The 7,815-nt window shown below is 28.3% G+C and overlaps 1 long non-coding RNA gene across 1 annotated transcript; it reads right to left on the bottom strand.

Annotated features, from left to right (window-relative positions):
• Positions 1 to 1,539: 1,539 nt before the first annotated feature.
• Positions 1,540 to 7,545, bottom strand: LOC147800830 (uncharacterized). The gene is made up of 4 exons (XR_015431085.1): positions 7,386 to 7,545; positions 4,414 to 4,463; positions 3,904 to 3,984; positions 1,540 to 1,795 (listed from the first exon to the last, which is right to left on the bottom strand). It is a non-coding gene; the product is annotated as an uncharacterized LOC147800830 (long non-coding RNA).
• Between the last annotated feature and the right edge of the window lie 270 nt (positions 7,546 to 7,815).

Raw genomic sequence — 7,815 nt, 5'->3', positions numbered from 1 at the left:
ATTATAGGTCAATATTAAGTTCCGATACCGTGCCGTTAGTTAACATTGAAAAATGTCTTCGTCTTTCCTTGTTTTAATGCACTATTTAAAATATACATAGTGTACCCCCTAATTGACCTATAATTATTTCCTGTGGTAGGGTACACTATTACCCTGTAACACAATACCTGGTTCAATTTAAATATTATGGGTCAATATTAAGGTTTGATATTGCGCCTTGCGTTAGTTAACCATTGAATGAAGTCTTTGAATTTTTAAAGCATTTTAGAACGCTTATTTCCTCATTTTAAGTTTCTCAGAACACTTTATTTCGCATAGGCATACATAGTAAACTTTAGGGTCTCTCTGTGTACCCCCTAATTGACCTATAATTATTTCCTGTGGTAGGGTACACTATAACCCTGTAATATAATACGTGGTCCAATTTAAAAATTATAAGTCAATATTAAGGTCCGATACCGTGCCGTTAGTTAACATAGAAAAGTGTCTTCGTATTTCCTTGTTTTAATGCACTATTTAAAATATACACACTGTTAAAAATTTCTTTCCAAAATTACGGTAAAAGGAACGGCAGCAGTCTGTCCATCCGATTAACCGTAAAGTTTACGGCTGAGAAAAGTTATTTACCTTTACGGATTTAATACTGTTTACAACAAACACGGTTAAAAAACAATGTTAACAAAAATAAACGGTTGTACTACTGTATACACCTAATACGGTTAATTAACCAGGTCTAAAGAATTCAATTTGTTTATAACCGTATAGTTTAGTATTGTTCAATAACAGTAAATATAAAAGTCTGGTTTAGAAACTATTTACAACATCTCGGGCTAAAGAGATAACTATCATAAATAGAATAATTAACAATAAAATAGAATAATTGTTTCATATGGAATGTCACTGAATATGTATGGAATCTTTACGATTTATTTTCTAATTGGAACTAACACAGGTAAAAAAAATTAACATTAAGCCGTTTATAAATTTATGAGACTAAAACATTTAATTACGATCAGAAGATGCAAATAGCTTATTAAAACTGTTTAGTAAATTGTTAACTCTATAATATTAGTGACCAAGAATTCAGAAAACAGATTAGGTGCTGAAATAGTTTAAATTTTTCTAAGAAATATGAAAATAGTTCGCAGCTATAAAATTACACTGGCGGAGGAACTTAATAAATTTAATGGTAACCTAAGGCCTGTCGGGTGACCATTTTCTTAACATTGCTTGTCTACCTGAATAGGAACTATACAACAACAGGGTCCTTATTGCTTGTTTGGCATAAGGCCAATAAGAATGAAATTTTCAACAGGTTAGATACTGAACTTCAAGATATATCATTTAACGTATACGAAAACAGAATATAAATGATAATTAGAACAATTTATAACACAATTTTTGAAAGTTAAGTTATTCTCAAAACTAAACTAGGTAATTCATACATCAACTGTTTCAACTTTTTAAGTAAAATAAAGTTTTTTTTTATTAAAACTTCATAAACATGTTGATAAATTGCAGATAATGAAAAGAAAACAATTACAAATAACAAAAATGACTTTATTAATTTCTACAGATCATTTCATGCAAAATAAACACCTTTAAACACTTTTTTAAAATGTTACGCACCCTGTGAATGAAGGAAAGAATAAAAAATTGATGAATTTATTAATGTCGACAATTTTTCACCCAACTGTCATAGATAGAAAGCTTAAAATCTTGAGTGAATTTCTGATAAACAATCTTTTCCCTTTCTACTTTGGAGCCAGACACTGGATTTATTCTAACAAAGCACCTGAAAAATATGTTAAAATTAGTAAAAAATAATTTCATGTACATCAATTTTCTTATGCTTCAGAAACAACTATAATTATGATAAAATTCAATATAATAGCAAACTGACTTTTTCTATTGAAAATTTTGCAAGACAAACATTACTGCTATCAATATACCAAATACTGATTTTTAAGAAACAAATTTAGCCAAAATAGAAAACCTTGCCACACCATATCTCAAATCTCATATTGTGGAAAATGGAAAAAAAAAAAAAAAAAAAAACTCCACGAAGTCAAAAATATTTTCAATACTATTTTAATACCAAGTTTTCATGGAGAATCCTTTTATTTAGAAACGCTCAACATACACATATGTAAGAAAATAAAAGCAAAAAGCTAAAAAAATGGCTATCAACAAAAGCAACTGAAAGGCAAATTAGAAATTACCATAAACATTTATACAAATTGATAAGTTTATTATTAGTTATAGACTGTTAATTATTAGAGAAACCAGTTAGTTGTTAATAAACTCAGCACAGAAAGGTTGACCAAGCCAAATGCAACTTGATGCAAAAGTAAATGAACAAATTTTTTTAATTACCTCGGAACTAGATTAAAAAAATGTGTAAATATGTGTTATCTGTAGCAAAAAGAATCTATTCTCAATCAGTATGAACACTCAATGAATAAAATTGATACATAGCATATATTCAGCAGCTTTTTAAGCTCTTAAAACATAATACAACACTACTGTTTTAGTGACAGCCTCATTTTGTTTAAAATATTTTACTAACATAGGAATTGTAACTTTCAGTTATTTCTAACATTTTAGATATGACATTTTCACATGAGAAAGCAAACAATTATAGAATATTGGAAAGTCACATACATTTGTTTAACAGACTTAATCTGCAAACATTTTTAAATTTAATCTATTAAGAGTAGAGCATAATAATTAAAAAAAAAAAAAAAGGCGAAGGCACATCCAAGCAGAATCTATTGTTAATTTATATAACAAAATACTTAAAATTTCTCATAATTAAACTTATTTATCGTAATATTTGATTTATTAGTGATTTGATTTCAGTAAAAAAAAAAAAAATCGTGAGTTAAATCAGAGCTTCTAATCTTTAATCAGGGGTCTGCCCAGACATTTTGTGAAAGGTCCTTTTTTGTAAAATTGTGAAAAAATTACTCGTAATTTGTGAATATAAAATAAACGTTAAGTCACATTCTTTCAACCAGGGTCTGCTTTTGTGAATTTGTGCAAATAGGGTCCGTTATTGCAAAAAAACTTTTCCAAGGAGTTTTTAAATTGTAAAGACAGACAAGATTATGCTTAACACTGTAAAATTATAATAAATTAAAAAAATTAAATTTTCAAAAATAAACAGCAATTGCTGCAACTAAATGAGAGGAGCAACATACAAATATTTCGTATTCAGCTTTTACTGCTGAACGCAGAATATTTATTTCGGACGAATAAAGGAAGAAGCGTCTGCCGAAGACAAAACTTAGTTTGTTTACATCTGTCTCCCCCCCCCACGGGAAGGTCTTATTCGATTAGCAAAACAATAATGAAGATAAACAAATTTGTGAAGGGTCCGATTAAAAGATAAATTATTTTGTGAAGGGTCCGTTTTTAAGTTAAAATATTTTGTGAAGGGTCTGTTGTTATGAAAAGATATTTTGTGAAGGGTCCGTTAACGGACCCAAATTTCTTCTAAACAGACCCCAGTTAATTTAAGTTGTTTACATTATGATAAAAAGCACAAAATAACTGATGGATCATCCCTTAACTGAATTGAGATTCATTTGTAATTAGTTAGAACTATTTGAATTAATAATTAAATTTTAATCATAAACAGCAATTCTGATAAGATATTGTTCCAATCATAGGTTTATTTAAAATATAATTGGTTTTAATGAATAATATATTGAAACACACATCAGGTAAATTTTTGTGCAACAATTGGAAGAATGGTATAAAAAGTCATGTTTATAGGTCTTGTGGCATTCTAACGATTTGCTAAAAGTTTTTTTTTTTTTTTTTTGCTCAAGAACTTTAGAGCTTAGGGGAGGGGGAGAAGAAGAAAAATACAAGAAAAATCAATGAAATTTTTAGTACCTCTAATATGTAATAGACGCAAAAAATTTGGTGTTTACGGCTATGCCATCCATAGTTCCTCACACCTCAACATTGATGTCCCTAAAATTAAAAAAAAAATAATAATAATAATGAGTGATATGAGAATAAAAAAATACATTATCTTATAAATTAATTTATAATTTTCACAAAATTTTAAATTTAAACATTTCTGAAAACATTCAAATGCTAAGACAACAAATATTAGATATAGATTATTTCAAACGTGTGGAGATACATTTCCCAGCAGTGAGAAATTTTATAAAATTCTAATTAATTTTCTCAATTATTAATAAAAATATCTTACAACATTTATTCTCATAAAATTCAATATGCAAGTTTAAATAGGGAGAGAAATATCCCAGATGAATTATTTTAATTCTTTTAATCATTTTTCTCTTTTTAAACAATAGCTAAAATTAAACTAAAAATATATTGACATTTTTAGTCACTGGCAAATTGAAACTCTATGTTTGTGGATCACACAATTACCTAAGACATGGATGCTTTGGTAACGATTGCAGATCAAGTGGTTTGAAGACCTGAAAGAAAATTAACTAATTAGATGTATCTACACTAAGTACATACATAATAAGTTTGAAATACATCTACATTTAAATAAACTTATTAATAGTAAAACAGCAAATTAATTTATTTGCAACTAACGAGTTACACTTAAATTTAACACAGAACTCATGTCTATGAGTTGACATGTGGAGATAGTACACTCTAGATGAGTAACTTACATAATTACATATACAGATAATATGCAATGATACATTATAAATTTTGCTTTTAAATTATTATTCATCACATTTTCAATTTAGCCTACATTTCACTTTTGCAAACTGTAAAAACATATAGCACCTTGCCTCATTACATTAAAATAACTTAAAGTGAATTTAAGTAATAAAAATGAACACACTAGATATGTTGTAACAGCAATTAATGGGATAAAAGCTAGAAAATAAAGACTAAATCATGAATATGAGAATTTTAAAAAGGAATTAATTGTGTAAAATCACTAAATACACTATTACACTTTACAAAAACAAATAAAAACTAGAAATTTTTTTTAATTTGACTCTTTTTTCAGTACTTAGGTATGTTCAGGTTTAGTAGTCGGCCTGAAAAAAAAAACACAATAAATAAATAAAGAAATTTTTTGTACATAATGGATGTACCAGACTAACTATAACTGAAATAAAAGGCTGGGATAGCTTGGTCGATAGGGCCCAGGGCACATGTCCAAGAGTTCGTGGGTTCAATCCATGCCAGCCGAAGACTCCATGTGTAGTAAATGGTGACTGATTAACATTAAATCTGTCGAGTCTCTAAGTCCCTCATGATTTTGTAACAAATCAATACTTCTGGGAGTACTGATCCAGGAGTTTTCTTGTCTTCTGGATTGGTTCAAAATTACATGGCAACGGAGTTGAACATTTGTTGTCATAAACCCAAAAATTGGGATGGCTGTTCAACAACGGATATAAAATAAATATAACTGAAGTATAATTTGCTCCACTAAAGTGCAAGAAAAGCAATTTCAACATAAAAGAAAGAAAAAACTGTTTTTTAAATTCAAAACCTACTATTTTTAATTATTATTTTGTTTAGAAGAGAACACTTTTATAATTTCCAGTATAATTTTGTCAATATTGTACAGTATTGTGCAAAATTAACAGTCACCACCTACTTTAAGGCACTAAACATAACAAATGGCAATTCACTAGCTAGTTGTCACACTGTCACTTTTTTCATAAAAAATATGCTTTTTACTACTATTTTAATAAATTGGAATCATTAAGAAGACTTTATAATATTCTGAACTTTATTTTACGGTTAATTCGCAAACTATCAACCAAGGTAGCATCAACCTCTTTTGCTGTTTCAATCAGATAAACATTTAATATTAATTATTAACAATCAGTTTTTTTTCTCGACAAATTTATTAAAGCAAAGAGTTTTTGAGTTGGTTCATACTATCAAAAGTAACCAGAATGTCATCAAGTTCATTTTAATATTTAGTATAGAACAGAACTAATCAAAACTTTTAATTTATCACAAGGTCAAATGTTAATTATATATATTGAGGTAAAAAGACTTCTTAAAATAATTTAGGGAATAAGTCCATACAAGGATCTGTGCTGCCACTATCACCAATGTGCCAAATGAATTTCAAACTACCAAATTTAGGATAACAAAATAAGAATCAGAAAAAAATACGACTTACAAATATACTACAAAAATACAATAATAAATTCTTAAATAATTGCAGTCAATAAATATTATGTGACTTAAGGATTTTTAAGGCGATAAACCTGAAATGAAGTATCTGTTTACAGTCGATAGTAAAGCATTTGTGAGTTATTTAGCCAATATCTTTGAAAAACCGAATATATTAAATAAGAAACTTCAAGGAACCAATAAAACTCTTGTTGATGCAAAAACGAAGATACTTGGCTTCATTACCCTTATTGAGTTATGTCAGAAATATATTAACAACAAAAATTTTGAACAGTTTCATTGGCTCCAAAAATGTGAAGTAAACGATACCGCTTTACTTGTTATTGTCTATCATCTGAAAATTCTATCGGCTGATTTAAGAGAAAGATATTCTGATTTAAAACAAATTTATATACCAACATGGATGTTGCAGTCCATGTTAGTGGATTTGTCTAATATATCAAGAACTTGCAGAAATGGAAAATGATTAGTCAGTTAAAACTTTATTTAATATGAAATGAGTGATGTCATGGCTTCGAGAGGAAACAAAAAACTAATACCCAAATTTAATCAAATGTGCAAGAAAACTATTGTTACCGATTCCATCTGCATATTTAGCTGAATGTGGATTTAGTGCTGTAAATGATTTCATTGGTAAAAAAAAGAAATCGTACACAATGGGGAGACTTGAGACTGAAGCTAACCAAATTGGAACCTAAGATAAAATCTATGTGCAGCAAGCATCAAGGGCAAGAATCTCACTAAATTAAAATATTAAATAATTATAGAAAAATCTTTATTAAAATTATTCCGAATTTGAATTTTTTATTATATGTTCTGAAAATTTACTTATTTTGTTTCGCTAGCAATTTCCTAAGTTTCTTAAATGAACAATTCGATTTTCTTATATTAAAAATTATGTATATGTTACATAGAATTTTAGAAAGGCTTAGGTGGGGCATGGTACAAAAAAGGTTGGGAAACACTGTATTAGACTTTCACGAATAATATTTCTTATGCAATGAATAAACTTTAATAGTAATAATATATTTAATTAAGAATTGTGTTTTCATTCGAAAATCAAAGTTCGTCGCTAGTAGAATATTCAAGTGCAATGGCGCTTACTTATCACTTGACACTGCATAAGAACACATGTACTCAAAATTACATTTTTACGAGGGATTCAAACTTAAATACAATATATAATAACATGAAATAATTGATGATGAAATACTTACATTTTGTATCTTAGTCTTGCTCAATGGTGATGGAGATCCCATGCATTCCATCAAAGCTCACGCGATTTGGAATAATATTTATATTTCCATTATCGCATGAGCTTTGAGCTTCTAACGCTTCTCTATGGCGAAAGACCTAGATGGCGCGAATAAATTTACAGTTGTTTTAACGTATTTGGTTAAAATGATCAATCGACGATTTTTTTTACAGTTAACAGTTTGATTACCATATTATTTATGGTGATTTGACTGTTTTGTTTGAATATGGTGAAATAACAATGAAATAAATTGTTATTTAACCATCTTTTCCGAGAAATTTCTAACAGTGCATAGTGTACCCCCTAATTGACCTATAATTATTTCCTGTGGTAGGGTACACTATAACCCTGTAATACAATACCTGGTTCAATTTAAATATTATGGGTCAATA

Source organism: Parasteatoda tepidariorum, unplaced genomic scaffold (genome assembly GCF_982258835.1).
Source record: "Parasteatoda tepidariorum strain Cologne lab strain unplaced genomic scaffold, Ptep-v5.0 scaffold_18, whole genome shotgun sequence".
NCBI classification, from domain to species: Eukaryota; Metazoa; Arthropoda; class Arachnida; order Araneae; family Theridiidae; genus Parasteatoda; species Parasteatoda tepidariorum.
The sequence above is the reverse complement of the archived record's forward strand: the minus strand, read 5'-3'. Positions and strand labels throughout refer to the sequence as shown.